This window comes from Hemibagrus wyckioides, linkage group LG12, assembly GCF_019097595.1.
Source record: "Hemibagrus wyckioides isolate EC202008001 linkage group LG12, SWU_Hwy_1.0, whole genome shotgun sequence".
NCBI lineage: Eukaryota > Metazoa > Chordata > Actinopteri > Siluriformes > Bagridae > Hemibagrus > Hemibagrus wyckioides.
In genome coordinates this window covers 3,309,692-3,330,470 of record NC_080721.1, presented here as the reverse complement: position 1 = coordinate 3,330,470, position 20,779 = coordinate 3,309,692, and the positions used below count along the sequence as shown (strand labels likewise).

The window sequence follows — 20,779 nt, the reverse complement described above, 5'->3', positions numbered from 1 at the left end:
ACTGGTACTGGATACAAAAAAACCAGACGCTGCAAGACACCTAGCTGGATTCAGTGATGAAATTATCAGCATCCATCTCTTGGCTGCAGCTTGCATGCTTTAGTGATGTTTATTAGATCTGAAGGATTGAAGATGAAAGATACACAAACTGTCCAAGATGCTGAAGACTTCATCCAGCTTGACCAAGAAAGTTGATATAGCAAGCCAGTGTCAGGAACCACTGGGACAGTTCCCTGCCAGACCACTAGAGGGGGTGCTGGCAGGTGACTCGTCAGAGCCTGCTTTGGTGTTTGTATTTCCCATGTATTTTGTGCCACGCCCATCCCATTGTTCTGATTTCCCGCCTTTGTCACCTGTTCCCTATTTGTCCTGATGTCCTGCCCTTGTGTACCTGTTGGTGTCAGTCATTGTTTGGTGTTGTCTGTTTGTATGTTTAGTTTGCTTTATGTTTGTTTCATCTTACCCCTGTGAATAAAGCAGCACTTGTTCAATCCTGCATATGGGTCTGACTCCATGGTGTGCAGGTGCACAGGGCTCCCACGGAGATCCGGGTTCTATAAGATAATATTAGATAACATAATATTTTCCCCTTCTATTTCTTATTGTTAAAATCTGCTTTGAAATCCCATTTTTATTCTGTATGTTTTAATTCGGTATTGAGGGTGTAAGATTTTATTTGTCCCTTTGTTTGTCTTGATTGGGAATGTTTTTATCTTGTTTTATATTTGTTGTTCAGCACTTTGGTTGCAACTCCGGTTGTTTTTAAATGTACTTTCTAATCTAAACTAAAATCTAAAAAATCGAAGAGTTTTAACTTCCACAAAGCTCAGGAAACACATCGCAACTGTCTCGACCGTTCTGAATCTTAAGAATAATGAACTAGAACAATTAGCAGATTTCCTTGGGCATAACACTGATGTCCATAGAAAGCACTAGCGTCTTTCAGAGGGCGCTCTTCAAATAGCAATAATAAGTAAAGTACTACTGGCTTTGGAACAAGGACGGCTAGAACAATACAAAGGAAAACATTTGGATCAAATTCATATTAATGTGAATGGTATGAAATCTTGCAATATTTTTAATCTGAGTAAAAAGAGTTTTTCTGTCCATCATTAAGATGCGTACATGCAGTACACCAATGTAAAACCCCAAACCTCAGGAGCCAGTTTACATTGAGTGAGTGGTACAGAGCTTAGCCTAGATGAGTGCTATAGGATTCTTTTATCTTTTACAGTGATAAGAAAATAGATGAAAAACAGGCTTACAGAGCAATGGGGAGTGTTAGTGTGTTTTCATTTGGGATAGCATGAAGGAGAAGAGGCGATGAAGAGACTTCTGGAGAGATTTTGAGCATGTGGTGTTTGTTCTGCCATTACAAGACCCCCCTCTGTTCCCTTCTCCTCAGAGTGATATCAGGTCAGGTTGATGCTAGTTGGTGATAGCTAGCCACCATCAGTGGCTAACTGGCTATTGATATAAAATGCCTAAAAGGCACAAATACAGAATCAATCATCTGACTCCATCTAATCTAGTAATACTAACAGTCACTACCCATTTTTTTTTATTTTTATGAGTTATTATGAATCAAGTACAAAATGGTACCTAGATAGGTTTCCACCTGTACAATAAGTTCAAATTCAACTGACTTGAATCCAATTGAAAATCTATGGAAAGAACTAAAGGTCAGAGTTGATAGAAGAGGCCCATGGAACCTTCAAGATTTATGTGGAAGAATAAAAATCTTGATTTCTTGGTGTGATTTATAATCACATGATCAATGCATGCTACTAGTTTCTCCATACAGGAGGAGTCTTGAAGCGGTCTTTACCAACAAAGGCTTTTAAATAAATTGCAGTAAGTGTGTTCAATACTTTTCCCACTTTGTCATTTCACATTATTACACATCACTTCATTTATGGACATCTATGGTTTGATTTCTTTGCATGGGTTGTTACCAACATCTGGTGAAAATTTCATGTCAACAGCACCTTTAGAAATATATTTACTGAGAAATTTGATACAGCGCTCCTGGAGAAGAGAGGGTTAAAGGCCTTGCTCAATTGCTCAACAGTGGAGCTTGAACCCTGATCCTCTAATCAACAACCCAGTGCCGTAACCACTTGAGCCCCCACTGATCAAAACATCCACCCTCAGCTGCCGAAACCCGGGATCGAACCAGGGACCTTTAGATCTTCAGTCTAACGCTCTCCCAACTGAGCTATTTCGGCACAGTGCTGCAGAAAACATGTAACTACAGTGTTCCTGTATGGAGAGCGGCTTCAACGTTATTTGCCGGCTTTCAGGACCTTTATGCATTCAACAGCATTAATATAACAAATCATGTCAAATCCTATAATAATCTTTTAGTTTACTGCCATAATGAAAATCATCCTCTTACAAATTCTATACATTTTAATCCAATCCAAAACTGCAAAAATGTTCCTGTTAATTTGGTGATTTTTAAAGTCATGCAGTTTGTACTTAATACAGCTGTAGGTCCTGTAAAGGACATTCTCTTAAAGAGGCTAAAAACAACAAGGTGCTGAAGCTTCTACCTGTGTACATCATGTTCCTTCTTCGTCCAGGTTGGAATTTTAGTGACCCTAAAATTAGTGACCCACACTGACCCTGGGAAGAGCGGGTGCACATGCGTCATATTATCACAAAGCCAGCGGTCAGCTTTCTTTCAGTAGTGACCATTTTCATCAGTCGTCCAGAAATTACAGTGCTGCTTTGGTTATTCTTTTAACATCACACCTGGTACTGTGTCCATGCTAACATAAAAATCTACTCTGGTGTGATGTGTAGCTGCAGATTGGTGTGGTGTGACTGCAGTGCCATATAGTCCTAGTCTTTAAATCAGGATCGAAGAAAACATGTATTTAACCATTAAGAAATGTGTAACCCCACCTCAGGTGTGTATGCTCAGGTGTAAACCCATGTGTAAACTGGACAATGGTTCATTTAACAACAAAAAGGCAGATATTTGCCTATATTATATATTATAGTATATTTATCATACTCTAAATCCATCCTTGGTGTAAGCACATTGTCTTCAGTTTGAACATCTGTATCCGCATGGCCTTAGCAAACTCATAACACATATAGTGATATTTATGATATAGTTAGTGGCACATTCTGGTAAGACAAATGTATATATATGGGTGATTCTCACGAAATCTTGGTTTTAAAAATTTCAAACATGAAAATTTAAAAAATGCTTAAATTAACTTTTCTTTTTTTTCAGACATTAGCAACAAAGTCTGGAGTGTTTGTGAACATTAATTTAAAAACTTTTATTTACCATTTAACACCTTTAACAATATCACCTCTAACAACACCTTTAAATGAACATAATTTCCAAAATAAGTCCTTAAAAATCTCATTACCGCAACACTGTGAAAACATTAACACTGTCAGAAAAGCAAATACATTTTCACAGTTTTAAAAATGGATTATTAATAATCATGCACAGTGACTTCAAGTTCTGAAATAATATTTATTTTTAATTTAACAGTTTTTCCAATTTTGACTGATTTCTCTCATTACCGCAACACCTTCCACAATTTACAACCATTTTTTCTTTATATTTTGAAGAAACCTGAGATTTTTTCAAAATGACGTGTCAAACCTGAGAGAACATCATTTTAATATTCTGCACATGCATTTAAAATCAAAGTACTATATTTCTATTAATTAATTTAACATCTAATAAACATGAGTTTCGGTAATGATAATAAGTATACTAGTTTGAGATTTATACTGAGACTTGTACACTAGTCTGAGATAATGCAGAAAGAAACAGATAATATTTGCACAATCATGCATTCAAGTTCAAAACAGTGTTATTGTCCAGTGCTTCAAAAATACAAAAGCCAAAAATAAAAAAAATTAAGAAAAACATTAAAACAGGAATAAACAGGACAACATTTCAACATGTGCCTAAAAAACATGAAGCATTTTACCATGGCACTAAAAAATAACTGACCACTGTCTTTTTTCCTTTTCATGTTCCTTCTTAGTCAGCTCTTCAGTTTTCTTTATTCTGCCAGTTTGATTCCTGGAAGCGGAAAGAAAGCATTACATTAAATTAGTCTCATAACAAGGGGGGAAAACATTTTATGTATACATCATCATATAGTATAGACTTGATGCTTACTCTGTGTGTGTGTGTGTGTGTGTGTGTGTTCTATACTGGGCCTGAAGTTGTGGGGTGGGGTAGAGCTTAATTTTAGTCTTTGAAATGAATTGAAAAGTAAAGTAAACAAGAAAATAAACAAAACAAATTACTAACAGAAGAACAAATAACTGTTTATTTATTATGTAATTAAATTACTAAATTATAACAAAATTGTGCAGCAAATTTATTAGGCTGCTGTCACATTAAGAATCACACGACCTACATGCCTTAGTGTGGCGGGAATTTCCCACAGTATGACCAGTACATTCAGTCCAGCACCAAAGTCCTGTTATAGTAGTGGCTAAAGGGTTGTGTGTGTGTGTGTGTGTGTATACTCTCATGTACATTTCCTAACACTTTAGGGTGTTTATTGCTAATTACCCCTGCTGTAACATCTCCAAACCTAACCCCTCTCTCTCTCTCTCTCTCTCTCTCTCTCTCTCCTAACCTCCTCTTCTGTACTCCTCCAGCAGTTCTGGGTTTCTAGTAGAATTTTTGCCTGAACTTTGTCGCCCTGGCCTTTGCTAAAGCTTTTTTTTTTCACACTTGCTGATTGTCTACAATGAAACAAATCATAAAGCAAAATATCAACATTTAGGAAATTTGAAATTAATATTAAATTCATAAGAGATATTTAAAGTTCTCGTTACCACAACTGGCCTTAAATGGTTTTGGTGTATGAGAATGGTGTTGCGGAGGATGAGGTGCCTCAGGATGTTTTGTTAACAATAGAGAAGCCATGATGGCTTTACTCATTTTTTCTCAATGCATATAATTAGATCTCAATAAAGTACATTTTCATAAAAAAAAATTGTAAATCTAAAAATTTTCTAAATGTAGAAACCTTCCTGTTTCGGTAATGAGAATCAAAAAGTGGTGTTAACATTCTGACAATAGAATATTTAACATTTAACTGGAGAGATATAAAGAGATGATCTTACCTGGTCACCATCTTGAAGTAACTGTCCCATGTGCTCCATCACTCATAATCAAACTTTATTTCCATTCTGTATGTGTGTTTAAACGGTCCTCAAAAAGTGTTGCGGAGGATGAGAACATCAGGCATGGACACATCATTTTCCTACTTTTTTTCATTAATATTATACATGAATATTCAGTAAAAAAAAATTTCTGTCATCTAGAATAATCTAGTAGAACATCCATTTATTTTTTTTTCTACATTTTTTGATGTTAATTTGTTTAAATTAAATCATAACACACATTCAGACACAGCCAGACGCGTTTCAGCAGAAAATGCAGTAAAACAGAAAAATAATTCATTCTCATGTTGAAATTACACATTGTGCAAGGTAGAGAACAGTATTGTCTTTATTCTGATTCTTTTTTATATTACTAAATTACACTTTTTTTATTTAAAATCATTAGTGCCGTGGTGTTTCAGTGGTTTTGTGAGAATCACCCAGCCTGTTCATGGATTTGCTGTTCTGACTGCTGTTCGATAGTACCATGCAGACACCACTGATCATAAACACTGTAAGCTGTAACATGGCATACTGCGCCTTCATGCTTTATAATTTTATTTAAAAGGGTCTGCCATGTTCGTATTCCTTGTGTCCATGCCACGTTGTAGTATTTGTGACTGCGGTTTGCAAATAACCAGCATGGTTCACAATATGCAGCGTCAAGCTTAGGCGAGTAACACAACCAAGATCTCACTAGCTGAATTCCAGCTTTTGTTGTTGTGGAGTAAAAACTTGCTGAAAAACACCGGTCTCCTTGCAGTGGATCTCGAGGGAATGGGCCAGGGGGTTTGCATGAACCTTGGGACACAATAAAACGTTTTACTTGCCCATCTGTTATTGTGTCTGGGTAGTTTCCTTTATCTGTTGGATAATTCACTGATATGTTTCCTGGTGAATTTTTCTAACTTTTGGCTCGTCTATGGCTGATTTTTCACTCTCTGACTCTCGAAATGTCATAGAGCTGCTAGCTGCGTTATTGTTGTTCCCATCCACAGACGTGCAACTGCTATTTGATGACAAAACCTCCCTGTCACCGACATCAGTGTCACTCGCAGTAGGTCGACACAAAAAACTGACAAATTTCTCCATTCTCTCCTTCCTCTTCAAAGCAATCTTCTCTCTCAATCAAATAATCCATCCAGTATTCTCCAAATTATTACTTACATTAGGTAACTTTAACCTTAGTTGATGTTCTGTAAACACTTTGAGTCTCACAACTTTTAATTGGTTAATGATGTTGGAGAACCCACTATCTAGCCTACAGTCCTGTTTGAAGAAGCATGACAGCAGTAGCAGCTGGGAATAAAATATTTTTGGGGAGGCAAAGAAACTTCCAGTCAAACTGTAATGCAGGACAGTAACTAGCCATTTATCAGGAGATTATGTATCATTACTGCTAAAATAAAATACTGAAGACCTTTCTGTTAAAGTCAAGCATGCAATAAATGTTCTATGAATCAGTGAATTTGAGTTTAATGTGGGTTTATTTTCAGTAATGACATAATGGAGGTAATCATTAAACACACACACACACACACACACACAGGAAAGTTGCCTAATCACAGTCCAGTGAAAAGAAATGTTGCTCCTTTTTCAGGCCTGCACATTTCTCAATGAGATCCTGGTTAAAGGTCAGTCATCTCAGTGACCAGTCTCTTTTCCATTGCACCAAGTGGAAGCTCCACCTCCATCACTTGACTGCTGCTGAATTTGCAAATATGGCTCCATCTGCTCCAAGCTCCTTGCTTCTTTTCTTTTCTTCATCCGATCCCCCTGGTGAAAGTCTGGCTTACTTTAAGGGGGTAGCGCACCGGTGCCCCCTATTGACCGGCCGCCACTGATTCGAAGGGGTATCTTCCAAAGAGCATTTTAACTAGGAGTATGCCCAGACCCCAGACTGTAGCAGGAATTCCCATGTACTCTCTACTGACAATAAACTCTGGAGGTACATATGCTTTAGTGCCTGAGTGTAAGAGTGAAGGAGCAGCGTCAGCAAAATGTCACAAAATCATTGTTTTAAAAACTATTTTCTACTCCATTCTATCCCATGAAATTACCGAAATATTTAGTGTAGGGTTTGTCCTTCATGTTTGTTCACAGCTAAAATCAATCAGTTTAACTTCCAAGGTATTGGGATTGATGAGGAGATTCTCAGGCTTAATGTCACAGTGTAACACTCCGCGGTCACAGCAGTGAACAGCCGCCCGGAGCACCTGCACCATGATCTCTCGAGTCTGAGCTTCAGACAGGTAATCGCCCTGAAGGTCAATGAAATCCCAGAGGTCCATACAGGGGCTGGGCCGCTCCAGGACCAAGACGATCTCATCGCCTATGTCGAACCACTCCAGTAGCTGTATCACGCTGCTACAGCAAGGTGGCTTGGACACCATCTTCATTAGTGCCACCTCTAAGGGCAGCTCCTGTGTCTCTCTGGGCTAAAATGTGAACAAGCACAGATTTGATGTGAATACATCCAAGCTACGCTCAACAGAAATGGTATCAATGCTACATCAGCGGTGTTGGTCTAATATCTGTTATGAAAGACAGATTATAAAATAACTCCCTTTATGTGACCAGACACAAATTTCATTACAATGAATACGAAGAGGTTTACTTACAATGGTCATGGTTTTATAGTCCTCATCCTTTTTAATGTACTTAATGGCGACCTGTTCAAACACAAAGACATAATCAGTACGTTCTAAAAGGCAAACTTTTTGCGATTAGCTTAACGAATACAAATCCACAGCCATTATATTATGTGTCAGCAAAAACCTTTCCTTATTTAATCCTTTATTAAGTCCTTTATCTAATTAAAAGTTCAGTCTTCCAGTAAAATTCTATGGAATTTGATGGTTTTTGAGGGTTTATGGGGGAGGACGTTTACCTGTTTCTCATCTGCAACCCGGACTGCTGCGTGGACAGAGCCGAAGCTTCCCTCTCCCAGAAGCTCTCCCAATTTGTAACTCGAACAAAACCGAGCTGAAAAACAGACAATAATTTGGTTAATTAAAACTGAATAAGGAATGAAAGAGCATCACACCCAGTGTCTTCTCTTGCAGTAAAGAATCAGACTTGTATTGTCTGCAGTTTCTATATTACAGCGTCGTTATTATGGTATCCTTTCACTGAGTAAGTTAAAGTACTTGAATATAAGTGCCTAGTAATTATATTACAGTCTTCAACTAAATCTAAATAGAATACTTTATTAATATGTAAAAATTATTCATGAGACAAATTATTAGAAATGTTGGGACTGCGTTGTTACCCAGAAGGGTGCTTAAAGATTACACCATCCACTTCAAATTGTGTAAAAGGTTCAGTTTGGTGTTTGTGGTGGAGTGTAACATACCCTTAGCGTCAGAGGGCTGCTCCGGATCAGGAGACTGGAGATCAGGAATCACCGAGCAATCTTCTGAGTGCTGAATCTCAGAAGCCATGTCATGGCTGATAGATACCATGTGCAGCCCCGAGTGATGAGAAGCTTCTTCTAATATAGTTCTGTGCAGCTCTAAAAGCTCTTGGAGGCACTCAGGTTCTTGACCAACCTCTTCTTGCACTTTGCGAGTCAGCTACAAGACAGACACGGAAAATAAATCGTTGATGAAGAAATTTTGCATTTGAAACCTAGAAACCGTTCAACAATTAGAAATCATCATATTTACCAAAACAAGCTGCTCAATTAAGCTCGATGTGGTTTTGTCGGGGAAAGTGGTAACTGCCGTAATTATGACCTCACAGTATTTAAAGGCCTCTTCAAAATAATGAGTTACGGCGAACCTGGTGGCACTGTTGCCGTTTACTCTCTGCACGCGCACACACACACACACACACACACACACACACACACGGTCTCGGAGATGGTCTCTGATGATTCCACCCTCAAAGAAATAGGATAGAAAAATCACCAAGAGCATGAAGTAGACAAGATACAAGCAGCAGGAGAGAAGAGAAGAGAAGAGAAGAGAAGAGAAGAGAAGAGAGGCTGTAAAAAAATAAACAATGAAATTAGAGGTGATGTTAGATGATTAGAAAATGTAATGAATTTTACTCCTTTTTTAGTAGCAAGACGCTGAAATGATTGGAGGATGGGAAAACCCTTGCCAAACGTGTTATTCTTGCTTACCCTCTCTCCCTAATTAGCCCCTGATGTTTCCCAATCCTAGAAACGCCCTTGTTTTTATATATATATATATATATATATATATATATATATATATTGCCAAAAGTAGTAACAAAAAAAAAATGGTGACAACAAACAGAAAACAGTAGAAACAAATACATGTTTTTATTTATTTGTGCTATTTGAAGAAATGTAAAAGTTAATGGTGGATATTATAAATCTCCTGTTTCTGTTCAAGTAATGAATCATTTTCAGCAATATTCTAGACCCCTAGGTTTCATTTCCTGCTCTGGTTTATTCATATGGCAAAAAACTTGTAACCTTGTCTGCCTTTAAGAAAAAATATTAGAAATAATTGTATGATCCAAACAAAGCAATTTTTTTATAAATATATAAATTTAGAAATATATACATTTGTCTTACAAGAATGTGCCACTAACTATATCATAAATATCACTATATGTGTTATGAGTTTGCTAAGGCCATGCGAATACAGATGTTCAAACTGAAGACAATGTGCTTACACCAAGGATGGATTTAGAGTATGATAAATATACTATAATATATAATATAGGCAAATATCTGCCTTTTTGTTGTTAAATGAACCATTGTTGTTGTTAGCCTCTTTAAGAGAATGTCCTTTACAGGACCTACAGCTTTATGAAGTACAAACTGCATGACTTTAAAAATCACCAAATTAACAGGAACATTTTTGCAGTTTTGGATTGGATTAAAATGTATAGAATTTGTAAGAGGATGATTTTCATTATGGCAGTAAACTAAAAGATTATTATAGGATTTGACATGATTTGTTATATTAATGCTGTTGAATGCATAAATGTCCTGAAAGCCGGCAAATAACATTGAAGCCGCTCTCCATACAGGAACACTGTAGTTACATTTCTACTAGTACTGTGCCGAAATAGCTCAGTTGGGAGAGCGTTAGACTGAAGATCTAAAGGTCCCTGGTTCGATCCCGGGTTTCGGCAGCTGAGGGTGGATGTTTTGATCAGTGGTGGCTCAAGTGGTTACGGCACTGGGTTGTTGTTTAGAGGATCAGGGTTCAAGCTCCACTGTTGGGCAATTGAGCAAGGCCTTTAAAGCCTCGTTCACACTACAGGATTTTAAGCCCGATTTGCAAATTAACCTGGAAGTTTGGCTGGGCCTGCCCTGAGGTCAGCGACAGCACGTATTCATAAGTTTCAGTTCTTTCTATGGCGCCAGGCAGAACTGACGTGCCAAATGGCACACTGGAGGAAACAGAATAATGTGTCAGTAGCAAGTCATCTCTCTATCTCTCTCCATATCTCTCATCTCTATTTCTCTCTCACACACACATACCTGTCACTTCCGATAAATTCAAACTCACTACGCGACCCCAGCTCCACTTTTGCCACCACATAGCAGATATGTGCTGCGAAGGTCAGATATCTGCTGGCTGCAGATAAAACACCAAACATGCATGTGAGGCTCAGGACACGTGACACAGTGCAGAATTCCATGGATTTTACACGACACATGTTAGGATTATTTTGTATCCATACCAAGATCATCCCCCATCTTAATCAAAGCCTCTCTTTGCTCATCATCCGGTGCGACGGAGTCTCGCCAGAGGAAGGCACCACTCCCTCCATGTCATAGCATTTTCTCCCTGTAGCACAAATGTTCCTGTTAGTCATCACGATACCGGCAAAAACCATGCAAAAGTACACCGTCATATACAGACAGATGCTGATACTGATGTGTAATATACTTACATTTACTGACTTCGTAAGCAAGTTGTAGCCCTTTAAGAGGAGTACTGCCACTTCACGCATCATCACTTCCTGTAAAAGAAACATCATTAGGTAACACATCTATTGTAGGTTTTTTGGGGGGGGTGTAGCTTAATGAACTATAACACTTACTCCATTTTTACGACAGAACAATTCCATGATCTGCCAGAAGAAATATGCTTCCACTTGGTTGCATTCATGTCTTTCTCTGAAACACCCCTCAACTTTGCACTGGATGAACCTCTTCAGTTCCTCCTTCTGCATCTGGTTGCTGCAACACACGTTGGAATGGCTGCTTTATGCCATTTACTGAGCACACGTATTAAACTCCTGATATTACGGTTTAATGCTTACAATTACTGTTCAGCTTCTGTGTGCTATATAAGGGGAGTAAGAGAGTCTCACCTCATAAGAGGGCCAGGAAAATCAGCCTCGTCTTTGGAGGATTCACACTCGTGCACTGTGCTGTTCCCTGCAGATCAAAACCTCAGTTAGGGCTACAGAGGAATTACACGACTTCTGTGCTCATGTGAATGTCATATATTTGTACAGTTTCCATACCTGATGGAAAACTACAAACTTACATATTATAACGTTCCTCAGAACTCAACACTGTTCCTTAAATGATGAATAATGTGTGTGTGTGTGTGTGTGTGTGTGTCCTACCTGGACTGCAATAATCTACAACAGGAAACTGTTCGTCGGTATTCTTCATAATGTCCGTCATTTTCAGTCACGTTCTACAAAAAAACAGGAACATTAGTAAATTCTACAATTATTTCATGATTTATTTTTAATGTTTACGCTTCTCTCTAAAACAGAACCTTCAACAGGAGAGATAAAGCAATACCAGTTCTCACCACCGGAGGTCACTTGCACCAGAATGTATATTAGTTTGTTAAAATAAAATAAGTTTGTTATGATGTATTGTGTGAGGTTTAATTACCTTCCCCCATTTTAGCTTCATTTCCATTCCTTATACCGAAATACCACAAAATGGCGGCGGAGGGATTCAAAATGGCGACAGGATCGCGGAATGACGGTGAAGCTTTTTGAGAGATTTTGTTACTTAAACTGTGTGTTTATCTCGTCTTTTATCTTCTTCTTACATTTTCATTCTTGACTCTTCCTTATTTAAAGTTGTAAAAGCAGTTATTTAGCCTACAATCCTCCCGGAATTAGCATTAGCATCACTATAGTTAAACACAGTGTGCTGGACACTGACACACAGCGTGGGGTCCATGAAAGATTCACAGAGTGTTTTTCAGATCAAATTTTAGTGTGGATTCATTTATAAACACAATTTTCCTCAAGAAAAATGTCAAATTATACAATCATTTCTCAGCACAAGGAAAGTCAACTTACCTCTAGCTTGTGATCTGACTAATATATATATATATATATATATATATATATATATATATATATATATATTAGTCATATACAGGGGCGTCGCTAGGGCTAATCTTTCAGGGCTCGAGCCATGAATGATTTTAATCTAGCCCCGAATGAGAAGAGAAGAGAAGAGAAGAGAAGAGAAGAGAAGAGAAGAGAAGAGAAGAGAAGAGAAGCTGTAAAAAAATAAACAATGAAATTAGAGGTGCAAGTATAATATAGATTATTGTATATTATTATTATTATTATTATTATTATTATTATTATTATTATTAATAATATTGGCTATATGATAATATGTTGGCTATATATATATTGCCAAAAGTAGTAACAAAAAAAAAATGGTGACGACAAACAGAAAACAGTAGAAACAAATACATGTTTTTATTTATTTGTGCTATTTGAAGAAATGTAAAAGTTAATGGTGGATATTATAAATCTCCTGTTTCTGTTCAAGTAATGAATCATTTTCAGCAATATTCTAGACCCCTCTGGTTTATTCATATGGCAAAAAACTTGTAACCTTGTCTGCCTTTAAGAAAAAATATTAGAAATAATTGTATGATCCAAACAAAGCAAATTTTTTTTAACAAATTAATATAAATATATACATTTGTCTTACAAGAATGTGCCACTAACTATATCATAAATATCACTATATGTGTTATGTGAGTTTGCTAAGGCCATGCGAATACAGATGTGCAAAACTGAAGACAATGTGCTTACACCAAGGATGGAATTAGAGTATGATAAATATACTATAATATATAATATAGGCAAATATCTGCCTTTTTGTTGTTAAATGAACCATTGTTGTTTTTAGCCTCTTTAAGAGAATGTCCTTTACAGGACCTACAGCTTTATGAAGTACAAACTGCATGACTTTAAAAATCACCAAATTAACAGGAACATTTTTGCAGTTTTGGATTGGATTAAAATGTATAGAATTTGTAAGAGGATGATTTTCATTATGGCAGTAAACTAAAAGATTATTATAGGATTTGACATGATTTGTTATATTAATGCTGTTGAATGCATAAAGGTCCTGAAAGCCGGCAAATAGCATTGAAGCCGCTCTCCATACAGGAACACTGTAGTTACATGTTTTCTGTAGCACTGTGCCGAAATAGCTCAGTTGGGAGAGCGTTAGACTGAAGATCTAAAGGTCCCTGGTTCGATCCCGGGTTTCGGCAGCTGAGGGTGGATGTTTTGATCAGTGGTAAGCTCTGGGTTGTTGATTAGAAGATTGGGTTTCAAGCTCCACTGTTGGGCAATTGAGCAAGGCCTTTAACCCTCTCTTCTCCAGGGGTGTTGTATCATATTTCTCAGTAAATATATTTCTAAAGGTGCTGTTGACATGAAATTTTCACCAGATGTTGGTAACAACCCATGCAAAGAAATCAAACCATAGATGTCCATAAATGAAGTGATGTGTAATAATGTGAAATGACAGAGGGGGAACACTTACTGCAATTTATTTAAAAGCCTTTGTTGGTAAAGACCGCTTCAAGACTCCTCCTGTATGGAGAAACTAGTAGCATGCATTGCTCAGGTGTGATTTTGGCCTGTTCTTCCACACAAATCTTGAAGGTTCCATGGGCCTCTTCTATCAACTCTGACCTTTAGTTCTTTCCATAGATTTTCAATTGGGTGTCATGGTACCGCGCTGAAATTCACCGAGCTCCTGAGAGCGACCCATTCTTTCAGAAATTTTTGTAAAAGCAGTCTGTATTCCTAGGTGCCTGATTTTAACAACAATTCTAATATAGAATAATAGAGAAACACCATTCACACAGTGCGTTTTCACCAAACTTGAAAGCTTTAACTGGTGTGAACATTCACCTCCAGAGTATATTGGATGCACCTATCATCATACACAACTTTCAGGACAAAAGAAAAAAAAAACTGCAGGTCCCAGAACAACCCTGAGAAATACAATACTAATGCAAAATAAAGAAAGACCAGTAACGTGGTCAGTTTTGATCTTTTACTGACATTTTCTCGTGTGGGAAGCGATGTGGTTTTCCAGTCTCTGCTTCCAAGGGCTTGAGGTTCTGCAGCAAGGCACTGCTGACAGTCTGTTTTACCTGCTACTTGGTTCATCACTAAGAACCTTCTCAAATGCCTTTCAACTGCAGCACATTCCTCTATTGACCAGCTTTGTCTGGTAACAGGTTGTTTACCCAGGTAGGGAAAAAAGAATATCTAAACCCATTCTTGAAGAACCACCAAAAATAGGTGTTTAAGGTAAATCCCCACAGATTTGTTCTGTAACAGAGGGACACACATAATTTGGTGTGTAGACTCTATGTACATGTGGCTACACAGGACAAAATAAAAAAATATATATTTTTCATATATATATTTATCATATTTTTATGCTTTAATTGGAAGATAATCTTGTCCAATTTTTCAACGGAGTCTGTAGTGTGAGTGATATTGTAACCATGTTTTATAAACTTGACATATGGCTTATAAGAGAAATGTTTATCTCAATGTACATCCTGCTATTAGCACAATATTTGCTTCTGAAATGTTCTGAAGCATACATATGAAGCAGCAAAATAAATATGTTTAAGTCATTTTTGAATATTCCAGAATTTCCACCCATGACTGAACATTAATAATAATTAAAAAAAAAATTAAAAATTGGGTAGTGACTGTTAGTATTACTAGATTAGACTGAGTCAGATGATTGATTCTGTATTTGTGCCTTTTAGGCATTTTATATCAATGGCCAGTTAGCCACTGATAGTCCCCTGATTTACAGATGGTGGCTAGCTATCACCGACTAGCATCAACCTGACCTGATATCACTCTGAGGAGAAGGGAACAGAGGGGGGTCTTGTAATGGCAGAACAAACACCACATGCTCAAAATCTCTCCAGAAGTCTCTTCATCGCCTCTTCTCCTTCATGCTATCCCAAATGAAAACACACTAACACTCCCCATTGCTCTGTAAGCCTGTTTTTCATCTATTTTCTTATCACTGTAAAAGATAAAAGAATCCTATAGCACTCATCTAGGCTAAACTCTGTACCACTCACTCAATGTAAACTGGCTCCTGAGGTTTGGGGTTTTACATTGGTGTACTGCATGTACGCATCTTAATGATGGACAGGAAAACTGACCATCAATCTGTTTCACTCTTCTAAACTCACCTCTCTTTCTTGATTATTTGGTTTTGCTTTGGGCAGCGGAGGTAACGTCTGCCTGGGCCTCATCTCCTGACCCATGTCCTTCTGGCATACGGACAGCTGGGTACAGAAAATAGTTTACACAAAGATACAAGATAGAAATTTTGGGGACCATTTTATAATAAGGAGTGATCAAAAATAGCAACATTGCTGTTAATTGATAGTTTCCTGATTATTAATAATATTGATAACAATAAAATACATTAATAATTATTACCAATCATCAATAAACTATTACTATTAGTAGCTAACAGCTACTTGCTATTAAGTGCGGCTCCTTAACATAAAGTGTCTTAAAATATGAAATTTTGTATTAAAATATGAAGTACCTTCTAACAGGGGCCTCATCTCCTAATCCCTGTGCTTCTTGCATAACTACAACAGTAGGGAAACCTGCAGACAATAAATGGTACGGACAAATTTCCCATGCAATAGTTAGAATTATTCACGTGCAATACCAGATCGTTTAACCGAAAACCAATTTACAAAACAATCGTAAACACAAACCTTCAATATCTTCTTGTGAATCCTCCATGTCACCAGTCTCTAAAATGGTCATTTATAGAATATGAATCATTTGGAAAACTTTTACAATCAGTATACCAAAGTACTACATTAACCCTAAGAACACTTTACCATCTGTTAAACATGGTGGTGTTAGCATCATGCTATGGAGAAGTTAAAATTGCCAAGAAGATCAAATTACCAACTGCAATAATGCTAGAAGCTGTTCAATGGCTACCAAAAGCGCCTGGTCAAGGTAAAGATTGCTAAAGGGACATTTAACCATATTCATAATCAATGTGGGTAATTCTGATCACATGTTCATTTCAGAAAACGCAAAATAAGTTAAAAACCTGTGCACCAAATTCTTGTTTTTATTTCTATTAAAGATGCTGTGCAAAGGTTTTGGGTAGGTGTGCTAAAATACTGCCAAAAAACTGAATACTTTCAAAAATAGAAGTATTATTAGTTTTATCAATTAACAAAATAGTAAGTAAATGACCAGAAGAAAAAATAATTAATTAAATTAATTAATATTTGGTGTGACCAGCCTTTGTCTGTAATGCAGCATCAATTCTTCTAGGTACATTTGCACACAGTTTTTGAAGGAACTCAGGAGGTAGATTGTTCCAAACACCTTGGAGAACTAATCACAGATCTTCTGTGTATTCAGGCTGCCTGAATTCTTCTGTCTCTCCATGTAATCCCAGACAGACACAATGATGCTGAGATCAAGGCTTTGTGGGGGCCAAACCATCACTTCCAGGACTCCTTGGTCATCTCTATGCTGAAGATAGTTCTTAATGACATTGGCTCCCGATTTATCCTGCAACAGGACAACATCCCCAAACATTCAGCCAAACATTCTGCCTGTATTTCTCAGCATTGGGGATGCCATTATTCCTGACCAAATCTCCAACTCCATTTGCAGAAATGCAGCTCCAAGCTTGCAAGGGACCTCCACAGCCAAATATTTCAAATTATGCCTCGTCAGTCTAGAGACCTGCTGAAATTCATTTCCTATGTTTTTGTGTATAAGTGTTGAGTTGCTTAGCCTTGTTTCCATGTCGGAGGTATGGCTTTTTGGCTGCAATTCTTCAATGAAGACCACTTCTGACCTGACTTCTCTGGAGAGCAGATGGGTGTACCTCCCACTGGTTTCCCCAGTTCTTTGCTGATGGCACTTCTGGACATCTTCTGATGTCGAGGGGAAGTAAGGTTGATGTGTCATTTGCCACATTAAATTTCCTTGGCCGGCCCCTGCGTCTGTGGTCAATATCACCCGTTCTTTGTGCTTCTTAAGAATAGCTTGAACAGCACATCTTGAAACCCCAGTCTGCTGATATACCTTGCTGATATCACTACTGCAGTAGAACTACCTTATGTCTTGTTGCTGTGCTTGATCTTGCCATGATGTATGACCTGTGACATAAAACTGTCATCCACAACCTCACCTTAATAGCAGAGGTAAATGTTCCTCACCCAATTTTTAGCTCCTACACAGCTGTTTCTGTTTCAGTTAATGACTGGGTTTCAACCTACATATGAAATTGGTGATCATTAGCAGCTGCTTGGTAACTTTGTACAAATGGTTGTTTCTCATGTGTTGTTTGCTGAGTCCCAGGCTTTGGGTGCTGTGTTGTTACTCACTGTTTTCTGTTTCTGGTTCAGCATTTTGTTCTGTTTGCCCTAATATTTTCCAGTGTCTGTTAATTTGCTATTTTATAATAAACCCCTGTCTTGATGATTATTAGATGCACACGTTTGTGAAACAGATCTTGAGCTTCAGCTTTTTGTCATTTGCAGGGATTCCCTTATCAAACCACCATAGAGGATTGTTTCACTGGCATACAGGTAAGGGATTATTTGTTGTGGTGTCACAAAACTCTTGTTAATTGCAGTGACTAATTGTGTTCACTTTAATTTGTTCTCGTAAGGCTGAATCAGGGAGGGTTACCGAATTCTCCTGTAACTGAGTGGAGAAATACAATTTTCAAAAAATACTCCGTGTTATGACAAAGGTCTTTAATTTTTTTTATTTATTTATTTATTTATTTATTTATTTATTTAGGTTTTGTGCCCCATTGCTGTTGTGGCTTGTTTGTATCCTTATATGTTATTGTTGTTAAGCCTCCTGCTGTTGTGTTTGTATTTGTTCTTGATTTAATAAATAATAATAATTTAAAAAACCGAATAATTTCTGTTTCCGGTATAGACCGCATCGCCGAACGTCATGTTTCCCGTACTAAACCCATAGATTGTTGCGCATGCGCAGTCAATACCAAATAAACGAATCACTCTCTGAGACGACTCGTTGTTCCTGAGTCATATTAAGGATTCATTTAAAATTAACAAATCGCCCTCTGAGACGACTCGTTGTTCCCGAGTCATATTAAGGATTCGTTTCCAAATGAACGAATCACTCTCTGAGACGACTCGTTGTTCCCGAGTCAGATTAAGGATTCGTTTCCAAATGAACGAATCGCCCTCTGAGTCGACTCGTTGTTCCTGAGCCATATTAAGGATTCGTTTCCAAATGAATGAATCACTCTCTGAGACGACTCGTTGTTCCCGAGTCGTATTAAGGATTCATTTTCAAATGAACGATTCGTTCATGAACGACACATCACGTGTTTCAGACGTCCATCAAACTTCAAAATGTGAACTCCAGAACTCCTGAGGTAAATAAAAACATCCAGTTTGACCCTGATACTACAAAGCTCCGATTTTTGCTGTACTTTGTAATATGCGTTTATGGCAAATGTGTATGAAGACATGAAGATTTGGCTGTCAAACTTAATGATGCTAGTGAATTTCAGGGTGTTAAACATGATCCCAGTCTCCTGAAGCATGTGTATGAATGGAAACTGTGCGTCTCACAGTGAATGCAGTAAAACCAGAAGCTCATTGAAAAAGCTCAAGCTCTAACTAACCCAGTAAAGACAAAGCAGTGTTGTATAAAGTACCCAAAAGCCACACTCGAGTAAAAGTACAGGTATTTTGTTAAAAAATGACTCAAGTAAAAGTTAGTCACCCATTATAATTCTACTTGAGTAAAAGTCTTAAAGTATCTGAAACAAACTATACTTAAGTATCAAAAGTAGTATTTTCATGAATGTACTCAAGTATGGGAAGTAAAAGTAGAAGTAAATGACATTAATAAAAAAGCAAGACTAATAATTTGGAGAATTATGAATTTTATTCTGTAGTGCTTTCTTTCTTAAACTTCTCAATACATGCGCCACCTAAAAAATAAAACTTGCATGAGAGAAAGAAAAGGAACTTAGTGAACTGTATTTTAAGAAGAGGAACTTGGTGAACTGCATTTTAATGAACTGTAAAGTATCAGTGTTTTCATACATGTGCCCTTGTAACTTGGACCCAACACTGCCTGTGACATTTAGAAATTATAATCATATTTGGCAAATTCAATATCCAGTTTTTCTTGTCTTTGCATTGTGTCCATCTGTTAAACCCCTCCCTCTTACTCCTAAACCCATTCAGTCCTCTGTTTCATTTCTTCCCCACATTAACAATGCAGTCCTTATTTGAAGCTGAAAAACTTCCTGTTTAACCTCAAAAGAAGTTGGTTTTCAAATTTGTGAGAATCCAGCCTCGCTCTCCTTGGTCTGAAGACAAGTCCTGCACAGCTAAATAACCTTTCACAGGCTGCTGAGGCAGGCAGAGGTGTGTTCAGCTTCACAGATAGCTTGCAGACAGCTGGGAAGGATTTCAGCAAGTCTGTGTGGTCTGCTACGCAGGACAAGTACCCATCCAGTTCTTTGGAGCTGTCTTGTGTTTGCAGGGCAGAGAAGTCGTCATCTTCATCAGATGAGCTGGACCTGGTTGCATCACCTAGGGTTGGTTCTTCCATGTGGCCAAAACGATTTTCTATTCCCACCAGTAGGGCATCCATCAGAGGCTTGTAGTACTTCAGTGGTAACTTGACACGTTCAAGTTTGGTGGTCAGCAGGTTGATTGTTGGCAGCAGCCAACCCATGTGAACATTTGTTCTGCTTGCAAGATGTTGGTTGCTTGGGAAATGGGAGTCATGACAGCAGTATACTCTGTGAGAAATGCAATTTCAGCCGGATTGAACCTGTGATAAAAACAAAATGTATGCTTTTATAAAAATAAAACCGTTTCATGCAACTCATCATAAGACAAGGTGAAAGAAAGTATGCCCAAGAAAGAGTAGTCAAGTGCATAGTGAAATAAGAAAACGTACAAAATTCTTACTTACATTGGAACAGTTAAGTCTGTGCACATGACTCTGATGGCTGCCTCTCCCTTGTCTCGAATGATCCTTAGCAGTCTTTCCACTGCCAGAAACAAGGAGTTCCACCTTGTGGTATTTGGGCGCAGCAGCAGAATGGAGCAAATGTCTTCCACTATTTCGGCTGTAAGTGTGGATCTTCCACATTTGTTCCATAGTGCATTACACTTGCCAAATGTTGAATGGTACAGTTTCTTGTAGCCCTCATTGGATGTTGCTTTTATTGCATCAACAGTACCTATGAGGTTGAGCAAGTGACAAGCACAGCGCTGGTGCTTTGGGAGCTGGTACTCAAAGCCATCATCCTCATTCAGAAGCTCTGAAAGTCCACATCTTCACCCACCTC

The 20,779-nt window shown here is 37.8% G+C and overlaps 3 non-coding genes across 3 annotated transcripts; 2 read left to right on the top strand and 1 right to left on the bottom strand.

Annotated features, from left to right (window-relative positions):
* Positions 1 to 2,155: 2,155 nt before the first annotated feature.
* Positions 2,156 to 2,228, bottom strand: trnaf-gaa (transfer RNA phenylalanine (anticodon GAA)). The gene has a single exon. It is a non-coding gene; the product is annotated as a tRNA-Phe (tRNA).
* Positions 2,229 to 10,202: 7,974 nt separating this feature from the next.
* Positions 10,203 to 10,275, top strand: trnaf-gaa (transfer RNA phenylalanine (anticodon GAA)). The gene has a single exon. It is a non-coding gene; the product is annotated as a tRNA-Phe (tRNA).
* Positions 10,276 to 13,576: 3,301 nt separating this feature from the next.
* On the top strand, positions 13,577 to 13,649 carry trnaf-gaa (transfer RNA phenylalanine (anticodon GAA)). The gene has a single exon. It is a non-coding gene; the product is annotated as a tRNA-Phe (tRNA).
* Positions 13,650 to 20,779: the final 7,130 nt, after the last annotated feature.